The sequence below is a fragment of the Topomyia yanbarensis genome, chromosome 3, assembly GCF_030247195.1.
Source record: "Topomyia yanbarensis strain Yona2022 chromosome 3, ASM3024719v1, whole genome shotgun sequence".
NCBI classification, from domain to species: domain Eukaryota; kingdom Metazoa; phylum Arthropoda; class Insecta; order Diptera; family Culicidae; genus Topomyia; species Topomyia yanbarensis.
The window spans coordinates 393,190,643-393,204,851 of NC_080672.1; the positions used below are offsets into that span (position 1 = coordinate 393,190,643).

General features: G+C 41.2%; 1 protein-coding gene across 20 annotated transcripts in view; it reads right to left on the minus strand.

Moving 5' to 3' along the window:
- LOC131694238 (potassium channel subfamily T member 2) overlaps positions 1–14,209 on the minus strand; it is a 510,796-nt gene that overhangs the window by 72,277 nt on the left and 424,310 nt on the right. The window lies entirely within an intron of this gene.

Here is a 14,209-nt window from a genome sequence, read left to right on the forward strand (position 1 = left end):
CGTGGTTTTTTATTGCAATAACACTGCCGGCTAGACTACTATTTTTGTTGATTGCAATCAATTCCTGTTTAACAGTAGTGAGAAGTATTTCTAGGCCTTCGAGTGCCTCATGTACTAGGTCCGGCTTGTTTTGCTGAAATGTTAGTTGATGAATCACTTCAGTATTCTCCCGTATTTGTTTTTCCAGAAGTTTTTGCTGCTCGGCGAGTCCGTTGAAAGCAATTTTCCCATGTAGTAGTTCCTGACACGAGTCGCAGCATGGCAGTATGTACGAGTTGACATCAACCAATCTCCTGTCCTTTCTCCTTAGTGATCCCCGCTGCACGGTCACGCCAATGCAAGCTGCATGATACTTCCTTGGGCATCCAACACACGTCCACAGAATCGAATCCGCAGAGGCGTCCAAGGCACAAATTTCGCAGTTCATTTTATTATCGTTCGCACTTTTTTTAAAATCGGTCACTTAAAACAAAACAAACTTTAGCACGCGGCGCGCGGTCAAATTGAAACAAAACAAACTTTAGCACGAGGCGCTTGGTGAAATTAAAATTAAACAAACTTTAGCGCGCGATACCGGGAGCGAATGCAAAACACGTCCACACTAATTGACGACTAAATATCGAGTTATGTGCTTCCGGGACTTCACTCGTGACCAGTTGTTTGTTTTTTTTTTAAGTTTAGCATTAAACTGGTGACCAAGACGGTTCTGACAGATACTGATGAGACAAAGTCGAAATGTATATCCATGATTTGTAAACGAAAACCCATGGCACTGTAAATGTGATTTACAATTTTATCTGCAAGGCTTCAGAATTGCTGATATTCGTCGAACAAAAATGTTTAAAAAATGAGTTGTCAATTTGCTCAAATCTATTTTAGATTTATTTCTGATATTTTTTCACATCTGTTTTATGCTCGAGGTGTTTATAAACAAAATCATTTGAAAACATCCATAATTGTTGGGTTAAATGCAATTTTAGTTAAAATAAAACTTGACTAACTAGTAATAGGACCGTTACAGTTAGTTGCAGGAAAGTTCTGAAAAGCAGGAAATTATTTGTTTTACTCTCGTTTGTTTACGCCGGAACAGTGCTGCCATCGGTTGCTTTAACCTAATCAGATTTAATAAATTTGTCTGAAAAATTCGATGTTCGATACCACGTAATGATTTTGTTTTGGCAGTGCCTAATGGAATGAGCCTCTTCGAATAGCATCACAATATGCTCTTCCTCTCTCTCATAAACAGCATTGACAGTATCGGGTGATGATGCCCGAGACACACGAGTGTTGTCATCGGTTTTCCCCATTGTGCATTATCACGGAACCGCCGATGTCACCGCAGCCATCCACACCCAGCTCACCACCGCACCTCACAGAAGCTATCTTCGGTTGAAAAAGGGGTCCATAGAAGTGTGCTATTATCATGAGTATTCTACTTAATTGATAATATAAAACAAAGGCAATCAGCCGGTCACTGGCAGCTGGTCGGTAGTGCACCCGTCGTCTGAGCTACCAGCAGAATGAAATTGCACTTTCCCCTCCCTCCGGTTGCACGTATTATGTCGGTCCCGGCAGATTGCACTTTCGGTCGTCATTAGCAGAGTTCCGTGCGTGACGTAGTAGAAATTGGCCTGGACTGGATAAGCCCAAGATTCTACTATCTCAATACGTAGAAGTGTATAAACCATACACACAGGAACGAGAACAGTCGAGTGTATAGTTATTTATAGAGCATATCTCCTGAGACCTGTGCTAGATGTTGTCTCTAGTAGAACTCAAAACGGCTCCCGTTTCGCCAGGATACAATAATAATTTACACAAGTCCCCTCACCGGATACAAATTGTCATCATTCCAGTCATCTCTTTGAGTGTACGGAAGATGCCGGACTAATAATTCAGTCAGTCCGTTGCTGTAATTGAATTACTGAAGTAAGTGGCCTGGGGGAGATGATTTATTAACCCTCAAACGAACGAGCGCGGACCGAAAGGCTCAAGTGATTTCGGGGCATGATTTATGGTTGACTCCGCCGGTTCAGAACGACATTCGTCACTGTTCCGAGTGGGTAGAAAATGTAGACTACTCCATCACGCAGGACGACGGCGTAGCTTTGGGCAGTCAATTTTAATTTGACTGTGATGCTCTCCATCCTTGTTGGAAATCACTGTGCAGCATCGTCATTGCCACTTCCGGTCACCGATTGGAGCATTACCGGTGGGCTTAATTTCGTGAAACGAACAAACTTTCCGCAATCAACTTGCCAACGAAAAGCGAAAGTTGTTCCGTAAAAGTATACAAGCTAGCGTTAAGGAATCAATTATTAATCGACGAGTTCGTAACGAGAGGAGAAAAGTTCGATGGGAAGCATCATAGGGGATTTCCGGTACATAGCTTTCCACTTTGCTTACTTTGCGCTTGTTTCGCATTCCAAAACCGTCTCATATAACACACTGGTGTGAGAAGCGTACATAACAATTTTGTTGTATTAGTAGATTAGAGTAGATTAGAAAATATGATGATGATAATGATAGTGGCACCTGATGCTTTGGAATTTCAAATTACCAATACTTGAGCGTTAATTAATTTCAAAATGGCATAGGGTAAGGTGGGGCAAATCCGACCATGTTATCGAAAATCGGAAGCACTGCGCAAACTAATATCAGTGTTGTCGTGTAGAGCATCGAAAATAATCATAATGGTGGCATGACAGCTTTTTGTTAGTTTTCATTGAGATGCTCAAACGACAACAATTGTGTTTTTACAACTTTTGTTTTGATTTTTATCCATAACCCATCGCGCGTTGCTGCGACTTTCAACGAAATAGGAGAAAAACACATTGTTTTCTGAAGCGCCATCTGGCGAGCAGATAAATCCCAACCAATAGCACACAAACACGCTCCATAACAAATGCCTACTATGTATAAATTTTGACGGCAATCGGTGAAGCCGTTTGGGAGTTCATAAATCTTATACATACAAACATTGATTTTTATATAGTCACTAGTATATGAAAAATGACGCGGAGGGGTAATAATGGGGGAAATCCGACCGCTTTTTTGCTACGAAATTGTGTAATTTCATGTCATTGCGCACGTAAAATATTTGTTTCATGTAAATTTAAACGGAACACCCTAATTTTTCGTCATTTCGTGAATTAAGGGTTATTAAATTGTGTCATATTTGCAATTACGTCAATGATAAAATTCATAATTTTTTGGAGTGCGGCTAAGCCGATTTTGTGTTTTTACATTTCTTATAAAAGAAATGTATAGAATTCGCTCAAACTTTCAAGATTTTTTCCTAGGCCCGGAGGGCCGAGTCTTATATACCAATGGACTCAGCTCGACGATTTGGGACAATGTCTGTGTGTGTGTGTCTGTGTGTATGTATGTAACGGACAAATTCTCATTCGTGTTTCTCAGCAATGGCTGAACCGATCTTATCCAAACCAATTTTAAATGAAAGAACTAAAAAACAGTATGAACGCTATTAATTTGTTTTTGGTTCTGATGTTCAGTTTCCATGATATGAACGTTTGAATGCGTAAAAATGGCGTTTTTTGCAGTTTTTTTTTTAAATTATCTGCCGAAATTGACAATATAGATTAACAATTTATATGTTTTCAGATAGCTTTAACGAATACCTTTCGAACAAGCTATAGATAGTTGAAATCGAACTATTATCAAAAGAGATATTTATAATTAAATGCGGACGAAAGATTTTTATCATTTCCCATTGCCAGAAATATGACCAAAAACATGTAATCTATTATTAACGCCAAAACGGCTTATTTTAGGTCAATAGTATCTTCGGATAATATAATGGAGGCAATATGCCCTTTCTTTTGGTATTGTGCTTTTGCTGATTGATCACCCTATGAGTGAGATATTTTCACAAATTTTATTGGAAGTGATTATATCGAAATGATGTCTTTAGCATTTGTAGCTCTTACTTTTGCGAATAACTTTACTGAAGACTTCAAATATCTATTTTGAATACTTTAAAAGTTATGGCTTGTTGTTTGTGGATTACTCTTTGTCGCCTATTTATTGCTCAATATAGTAATAATCCATTGAAATAAGCTAAACATTATTTCGATAAAACGAATTTTGTATTTCATTTTACTATCTACAACCGCTAGAAATAATCACCGAACACTTCCAAGTTGTCTGGAAGGAACTTGATAACTTATCAGTGCAAAAATGTTCATTTGTGCGAACCTTCTGACTGCAATTTTTCTAACTTATAACCATCGGATCGTTCTGAAACATATCGGAAAATGAGAAGCGAAATAAATAACTCCAAGCAACGGCGTAGCCAAGAGAAGGTTTTGGGATTTAACACCATACAACCCCCCCCCCCTTCACCACACCCAAAAAAAATATTGAATTGAAGTTGAAAATTTATTGATGCAGACTGATTTAATTCAATATTACAATAACAATTATCTGATCCGTAGATTGATAACCTGTTGTTGTAAACATCATGAGGACTTTTGATAAATTGTCGGAATGGGGTCCTCCTGATATGTAACTGATCTATTGGTCTTGATTTCACAGTTGTCTAATAGCATCAATATCAAATTCCTGCCTGAAAACATTCCAATAGAAAATTCCAGAGTTCTGTAATCAATCATAATCCTCAGATTTATTTTCAAATTGAGCTCGTTTTTGTAGAGATGTACTGTAATAAGGGTCTTTATTTAATAGGAAGCGAAGTTAAAATTGATTTAATGTCTATGAAACATAGAACTGCTCATCAAAAAAAAAATGCATAACTGTGACCTCTGTTTCTCAGAGATGGCTGGACCGATTTGCACAAAGTTAGTCTCAAATGAAAGGTACAACCTTCCCATCGGCTGCAATTGAATTTTTTTTTATTGATTGGACTTCCGGTTCCGGGGTTACGAGTTGAAGAGTGCAATCACGCAGCAAATTCCCATATAAACTGAAATGAAAAATTTTCAAAATCAAATTTGCATTTTTGATGCCAAATGACTTTAAAATGCATGAAACATTGAGATGTTTGACAAAAATTGATATGTAGTTGAAAGCGAACGAAAAATACTGTATGGAAATTTCCAAGAGCAATCTGATCGCTCACTAAATCATATGCTTCGGTGTTAAGTCAGACCGGACTAAGTCGCAAAACATCAAAAAATGAGATAATGATAACACTGGGTAAAGAATTTCTTTAGCTACATTCGACTTTTGCCAGATTAGAAATATGTGACCGAATTACCCCTACATTGTAAAAGAATCGAAAAACGTAGAGTTTGGAAAAATCGTTGCCTAGCGCTGCTATGGAGTGGTACAAACGAACTTTAAAAAAAAAATGTTACTTAACAGGGGAGGGGGTGACAATTTGTTACATGGGGAGAGGGGAGTCCACTTTGACAATTCTTGCATTACGTAATCTATGAATGGTCCTTCATGGCACCAAAATGTAACTAAGGCATCAGAATAACAAATAGGACCTGTGAACGATATTTTTTTTCATATCTATCCATGTAAAAGGGGGATTTTCTTGGGTAGGTCCGAATAGCCCCGGGTTCCCCTAATATATTTTAAATATTACAATTCCGAGTTTCGTTAAAAAGTTTGAGAAAATATCCGGAATGTTTTGATTTTGTGAACTAATGTTCCTAAATATATTAATAACATAATGTAGATGTGACTGTTTCGATTGGACGTTGTGGAATCTAGGGTAGGTTTCGGCAATGCAGTCATAAACGAATTGCGTCGATTGTTTGTTATCTTCGCCGACGTTTCGACCCCTGGTCTGGGTCTTCTTCAGGGCCTAAAATGCAGGAAAAATGGGGTATTCCTCCAAGATATAAAACATTCGTTAAAATGCACCTACGAGCTTCTGGAAACACGAAGCCCACTGAACAAAAGCTCACTAACGCTATTGGAAAATTTCAAAAAAACACTACTCAACATCGAAATACAAGACACATTCCACCGCATTAAAATACTCAAAAGCGAAATAATCTCTTCCAAACAGCAAATCATCAATAACACACAACCTGAAACGTACAAATACTACTTTTACACACAAGAATTTGCTTACTACAAAAACAACGAACGTCTGACTAAAAATACATATCAGAAATATAATCGCATTTTTTTATAACACACCGAAACACAATCAACAGAAACTACCAACACTCAACAAAAACGCTATCCTCAATGCCAACACCAAGCAAATTCCCGTTGAAATTATGACACTGGTCAGTCTCGGCCCATAATATGCATTATCGTATCCAAGGACGGACAAAATTCCATTTGTCCATTTGATCGCTGACGTCGAGAACATTCTAATAGTACAGAAGGACAAGAATATCCGCGAGCAAACAAGATGCCAAATAATTAACAAAATACAAAATTTCATCCACCGTGAAAACCATAGCGCTCCGAGAAGTTCATTAGAAAAGTTTTGCGATAAAGCGGTCATCCAGACAAACGTTTTTTAAAAGCGAACCCAGATATTCTTATCCTTGAAGCAGATAAAGGTAATAGGACCATAATAATGAACATCGAAGAATACAACTCAAAGATGCACCAATTAATTAGCGATACAAATATTTACAAAACCATGAGATCAGATCCAAAAAAAATATGAACGCCATAACAACAGCATAGTTCAACGACTATTCAACTTGAAACTAATCAATTCCGCGCCGCATATCCAGTCACAATGCAACTTGCCCACGAATATACGGCCAACCCAAAGCACACAAGCAGAATCTCCCGTTACGTCCGGTAGTGCCCAACATCACGTCACCAACATACCAACTAGCGAAATATATGTCGAATATCTTACAACAATCTCTAAAGAGTCAATACAACGCAAAAGACTCCAAAAACTTGTGCCAATACGTCAAAAAATTGAAGGGTACCATTCGAACACATTCTTGTGTCATTCGATGTAGTGTCACTGTTCGCTAATATTCCCAAAGATTTGGTCATACACGACATCATTATGATGTGGGATGAAATCAAACAACACACAGACATCAACCTAGATCTTTTCTTCTTAGAAATTGTAGAACTACTCATAGATGCAAGTTTCTTTTGCTTCCGCGGTCAATACTACCACCAAATATTCGGCATAGCTATGGGCAGTCCATTATCACCAGTACTGGTCGACATAGTGATGGAAAATTTGATCGCTACAGTGATAAAAACTGCTAACATTACGTTGCGTTGCGTTGCGTAAGCACGTTATACTTCGTAGATTGCAGACTGATGACTCTCATTTCCATCTAGACTACTTGAGGAGCATTGTTTGGGAATAACAATTGATCCAGTCCAAGCGAGAGTTTCGCCTGAGAGCCACCATTGCGGGCCACGACCATCTTTACCATAACTTGGGATGAGAAAGGAAGTGTTGATGTGGTACTTACTTAAGGGAAGGCCCCGACTCAGTGACACTCCCATAAGTACCACGGATTGGGTAGTGGGTGGGTTGTTAGTCAGCATTCGCTTCAAGCAAGCGATGCGACTGAGACTATATTTTCGTGCATGTTTGAATAGTTTATTGACTGTAGGATACGTAAATCTTCTAGGCGTTTAAACTCTGGCTAATCACTATGCTATATTTCACCCTAAGGAGGAAAATTTGGTAAAAACCAAAATTTCTCACCAGGGTGAAAATTTGTTGGTAAAAACCAGTCTTTGTACAGGATGGCACAAATCCTTATTTCATACTTAGTTGCGTTTCGGCTTCGCCTCATCAGAAACCGACACTAACTTATTGTCGGAATAGATTAGCGCCGGCTTGACGCAAATCCCTTAAAACTAAAACACACTTTGTGTTTCAATCGAACGACTGATCAAACGTGATGTCCCGTTCGAGCAGAAGTTCTGTTTATGCCGATGAGACACAGTGAAGCCGAAACTTGTCTTGGCTAGTGTCGGTTTCTGATGAGGCGAAGCCGAAACGCAACTAAGTCTGGCTAATCGTTTATTGAGATTGTTTCATCGAAAACAACTTGAACTCCGGACAAATTATGTCATGCAAAGATTACCCAATACTAACTAACTGTCTGTCATATTACCATGTTATTTTTCCCCTTGGTCTAATACGAATCAAATTCTTTTTGTTTTTCCTTCATTTTGTAGTAGCACTTTTATGCCGCTACTCGCAAAAGTGTTCATGTTCTATGGAATTTCCTATCTACCTGGCGCATTCGTGCGTAAAACGGCCGATTGCCTCAAAGCACATGACGTGCTCCCCTCCCATTTATGTCACAATTATTCATATTTCTTCCTCCTAATAGCGTTAGAATAATAGAATTTATAAATGGTCCTTATTGGTATAATCACAAGCATATTGAGATACCGTAACTTGAAATTTTCCACCTCGTTCGAGTTAAAAGTTCCGATATTACAATGAAGACGCGAAACAGAAAAAATATAAATGCTGCGTTCCTAAAAGATATTAACATCATGCACGAATCAAACACCCCCCGTTTCCAAATAGTACGTACCTATTCTTTGCTCAGTATAATTGACTGATGAGTTAATGGACTAAAAGTAAAGCATTAAATATGACCATAAAACATTTGTTCCTCGTGCTGAAATGATTGCCGCAAATTGGTAATTGGATTTGAATTGATCTTGCGAATTGTCAATTCTCCACCCTCATACATAATTCAAAAGTCATTCACTCAGACAAGACCATGCGTATTTCCCACCCGCATTAAAGACCCAGTGGATTCGTTTCCTAGTTGGTCAAATAAACACTAAACAAACAAATAAATTAGTTTGTTCAGTCTAAAGAAATGTCAGCTGGATTGGCATCAACCGGCGGATACGTGTTCCCTTACAATTCCATTAAATGAAAGTACATTTAAAATTACATACGACAAAATATGTGCAATTCAGAATATAACGAAATGAAGATTGCTTAATTATTTGCATTTAAAAAAGGATCGGAAAAAAATAGTGGCATAACCAAGGTGGTTCATTTTCAAAGATAGCACTGCGGATGAATCACTGTATAAAAATTGGTGATAAGGGACGCGGACGAAAATAGCTGACCACCGCCCAGTGATAAAAACTGCTAACATTGCACCCAAGCACATCAGAAAATACGTTGATGATCTGTTCCTGATGATTCACAAAAACAGAATTCAAGATTTACTAAATATATTCAATAGCTACAATAAACATATACAATCACGTGCGAAATTGAACAGGAAGGCAAACTACCATTACTAGATCTTCTAGTCATAACACACGACAATACTTTGAAAACCGATTGGTACCCAAAAACAATATCATCGGGAAGACTACTTAATTATCGCTCTTTCCACCCGATTGACCAAAAAATCGGGGTAGCAACCAATTTCGTGGACCGGGTCCGTACACTTAGCACTACTCGAAATATCGACCATCAAAACCATATCATCACCGAACGTCTCAGAAACAACGATTTTCCCACACATCTCATCAATCGCATGCTACGACAACCAAATAAGAACCCGGTTAACATAGTTGACCAGTCAGAACCACATGTATACAAATCTTTATCATTCATCAACGAACTTACCCAGTCTATCGCTAAAATAGTACACCACAACATACCAAACCTGAAAATAGCACCAAGCAACAAATACACCATCAAATCTTTATTACCAACACCCAAAGATCCCCTGCCCGACATGCAGCAAAACAACGTCACCTACAAGTTAGCATGTTCCAGATGTGACCACTGTTATGTGGGCATGCCGACTAATCAAAAGAAGGTTCGCATGTACGGCCATCAATCATTGGTCAACAGACTAGATGAGAGACTAGCACATGGTCACAACTACGACGACAGCGTCAAAGAGAAAACTGCCCTAATGCCACATAACCATCACTCCTGACACGGAAAACCGACGCACATACACCGACAACCTCAGCAGCTCTTACTCCAACTTTCTCCAATCCATTAGAGAGTTAAGAGCAATAAATTCCTCTCGAAATAAGAAAATTCTCCAACAACAAAAGCATACCTACACATTCATCACTGACAGTTCGCAACCAGTATAGTGCTGTGTCATACTTAGTGCACGCTCGCAAGACACAGTGAACGAGTGATACAGTGGCGTAGTAGCGGGGGAGGGGGGGGGGGGGTAGGTTTGGGGACAAACCCCCCCCCCCCCCCCCCCGAAATATTTTGGAGAATTTTGAAAAAAATCAATATGTTAAACAAAAATATGCATAAAATTTTTAATGAAATTCTCAAAGTTTCATTTGCAAAAGTTATCTTGTGAAAATATTTCCTTGTAGTGAAAATTGGCTGCAGACTCGACACCTACCTGACGGCACGTTGTGGAGGCTAGCTCAACCGCCGAGGACTATAACAAGTAGATCGCGGCGAAGCGAGGAGCTGGGAGCTTATTGGTTCACGAAACGGATATCGGTACCGAGAGAAATTTCGCCACATTCTGTAGTCCTTGACTGACGGCGAACATGGACTGGAGAGTGTGAGAGAAGTATCCCCATAGAGACCACCAGGCGATTCGCTACCGCATCGGCCAATGGAACCCTGCTGCAGCACGAAGAAGGACGGGCCGCAAGCTAGAGTGGAAGACAAAAGCCTTTAACGAAAACCTCTTTGTTGAGTTACTTCGGCGAACAACGGAATCAAGTACGTTGATGCAGCTGATCTAACAAGAAGGATTGTGACGGCTTGTGACGTTACAATGTCACGACAACTAGGGCCATGCAGTAGACGGCGTGCACGAGTTAAATGAGTAGCTCAGTACGCTACACGCTGCTTGTCTTAGATCCAGAAGGCGGACTCAGCGCTTACGATCGGAGAGTGAGAAAGCAGGGCAAGCGACGTTTCGAGAAGGTGGGACTCTTCAAAACGGGAGATCAAGCTTTGCAAGCCAATTGCCATAAGTAGCTGTACTGAGAAATAAACGCCAATCCCTAGGGGACGCGTACTGAGTCGTCATGACGAAGACGAGGGACCGTCAACACCAGTTGAAATATACCCGGGTAAGCTAAAGATAATCGTTGAGGGTCTCTTCCCGAATCACGATTCAACTACCTGGTCACCGACACCGTACGGCGAAGAAGAAGGAGGTAACACAGCCGAGTGGTAAGTGACTAACGACGAGCTCAAAGAAGCGTCGATGTGACCAAAATCAAAGAAAACCCCCGGTCCGGATGGAATACCAACCGTGGCGCTGAAAGCTGCGATCCTGGCATATCCAGACAAGTTCAGGATGCTACTGCTGAAGTCTTTAGATGATGGTAATCCCCGAAATGAGGAAGGTGCAGAAACTGATGTTGCTGCCAAAGTGTGGGAAGTCACCGAGCCATCCAGCCTCGAATAGACCAATGCCGCAGCGTGACATAAAAGAATGAGCCAGATCCTGAAGAGATACTTCCAGAGTAGAGCACTGCTGTACCAGGCGTTCCTCAGGGCTTCATTCTCTGTCCAACACTTTGGAATGGGATGTACGATGGGGTCTTAAGACTGCGGCTTCCCAGGAAAGTGAAAATCTTTGGTTTCGTGGACGATGTGTCACTAACAGTGAGACACTTGAAGAAATGGAGGTGTCGGTGACGGAGACAATGACACCGCGAAAAGCTGAACAGAACGCTTCAACTGCTGGTCGTACGAGTTGCGATTGCGTACCGGAGGCAGTATGCCTTGTCGCCGAGATGATCCCCATCTTCATTACCCTGACGGAGGATATCAAGTGCTACAAACAATGAAACGCCAGAAACGTGAGGAAGATGATGAGAATCGATTGACGCGGCAGCAGGAATGGGACAATACAGAGAAAGGAAAGTGAACCTACCGGCTCATCCAAACCTGTCGGCGTGGGTCAATAGAAAGCACGGAGAGATGACCTTCCACCTGAAACAGCTCCTACCGAGCCACGACTGCTTAAGGAGTATCTTCATCGGTGTGGGTACGCAACATCAACACTGTGCTTGGAGTGTGAGATCGTCGAGGAGACACCGGAGCGTCTTTGAATGTCCGAGGTTTGAAGTCTTTGAATGTCCGAGGAGAGTCTTTGAATATCCGAGGTTTGAAGTGACGTACAGGGAGCTACTTAAAACGGGAGGACCGGACATCAACCCGGAAAATGTAGCCTACAGAATGACAAGCGACGTAAAGACGTGGAACGCAGTAACCAGGGATATGATGTAGATCAGTGATTCTCAACCAGGGGTCCGCGGACCACTAGGAGGCCGCGAAGTCATTGCTGGGAGTCCGCGAAGAAAAATATATTTTCCGAGTGCATATTGAAATTTCAAGTCATGTTTCCTAACAAATTGAAAATAACATATTGATAGCATACAAAATTGATGTTTATCTATGGGGATCCGCAACAACCCAGTGTGATATCTAAAGAGTCCGTGGTACGAAAAAGGTTGAGAACCGCTGATGTAGATCATGACCGTCTTACAACGGAATGGACATCGAACAACGGTTTCGGGAGAGCAATCACCGTTAGGGAACTCTCCGCAGGAATAAGCTAGATTCACCGCCGAGGACTAGTCGAGTAGACTGCAATAGAGCAGCGAGTATGAGTCGTCGAAACGCCAGCAAACCGGACGTCACGCTCCATGCGGATTCGTCAGAGCGACCACGGCACCCCACCGGTTGTTCCGATAGAAAAATAGCGAAAACCAAAGAAAAATCGATATTGGGAGAACTTTTTTCGCCAGAGACCTCTCCGTTAGCGTAAGCTAGATTCACCGCTGAGGACTAGACTGAGTAGACAGCGACGATACACCACTAGTCGCGGGTCATCGGCGCACCAGTGCACCGGAAACCCTGCTTCACCAAAATCGCCGAACTGACCTCGGCACCTAGCTGATTAGCTCGATCTCGGGAGAACTTCTATCGCCGGGGAATTCTTTGTAGGTCAGGTCCATCGTCGGGGAATAGACCGAGTTGTTCGCGAACAAGTCGAGGAGCTGAATGGATCATCAAGGAAGTAGTGCTAAATGACCCAAGAAGAGAACTAAAGGGCTTAAAGTAGTTGCGGTGCTAAATGGCACCGGTCACGGAGCCAAACGGCTCAAGAAGTTGTAGTACTGAAACCAAATAAGAATCGGTATCGGGAGAACTTCCTTCGTCTGGGACCTCTCCGTCAGCGACAGTCAGATTTACTGCCGGGAACGAGACCGCGTAGATCGCGACGATACACCACCAGCCGCGCCGGGGCTCCAGCAAACCGGATGCCCTACTCTACCGGAATCGCCGAACTGACCGCAGCACCTGGTTGGTTGGCTAGCTTTCGAACTTTTCTCGCCGGGGAACTTTTCGTCGGAGTAGGCTAGATCTATCGTCGGGTACTACACCGAGTAGTTTGCGTACCAGTCGGAAGCTCAACGAGGAAGTTGTACTGAATTGCACAAGGGAACTCAAGGGCTCAGTAAATTAGACAGTCTGAAGTTTGCCGCCCAGATTGTCCTCGTAGGGGAAGAGCATTAATTCTATACCAACAGCTAGCTTTCCTACCTTGACTACCCAAACCCGTTCCCTGAGTTGTTGGTTTTGAACATTTTTTTCCTGCTCAGAATGTTTTTGAACATTTTTTCATATATATACAAAAAAAAATCATATCCCCCCCGAAAAATTTTCTTACTACGCCACTGGAGTGATAAAACCCCCTTCTCGAAGAAATTTTAACGAACTCGATGAGTAGATACAGTGTAGTGTAGATCGCGACCAGCAGTAATTTTCGATGAACCTACCTCCCGTGATTATGTGGCACATCTACATAATTTTATTTTCCGTAGCCAAAATATCAGATCCTAAAACTGACAGGTACCCGTACACCAAATGCTCTATGACTCTTTTGATTTTTGTCGAGTGAGTAGTATTTTCGTGTTTTTAAGTTTATATGCTATTCTATCAATGTCATTTAATAAAATAGGCCCTGAAGAAGATTCATACCAGGGGCCGAAACGTCGGCGAAGATAACAAACAATCGACGCAATTCGTTTATGACTGCATTGCCGAAACGTATCCTAGATTATATTAATAACATAATCAGCCAACCATTGGTTTTATGAAAAATGTTCATAATGTTGTGACCTAGTTATGGTACATAAAATCGATTTGGTAGTGACAGGGCGGAAGCCGTCACTGAAGTTCACAAAACAAAACCAATACATCCACTAATAAAAGCGTTATGCTGGCGTTACTGGAGGAAAATTGAACATAATTATAAAACATGAT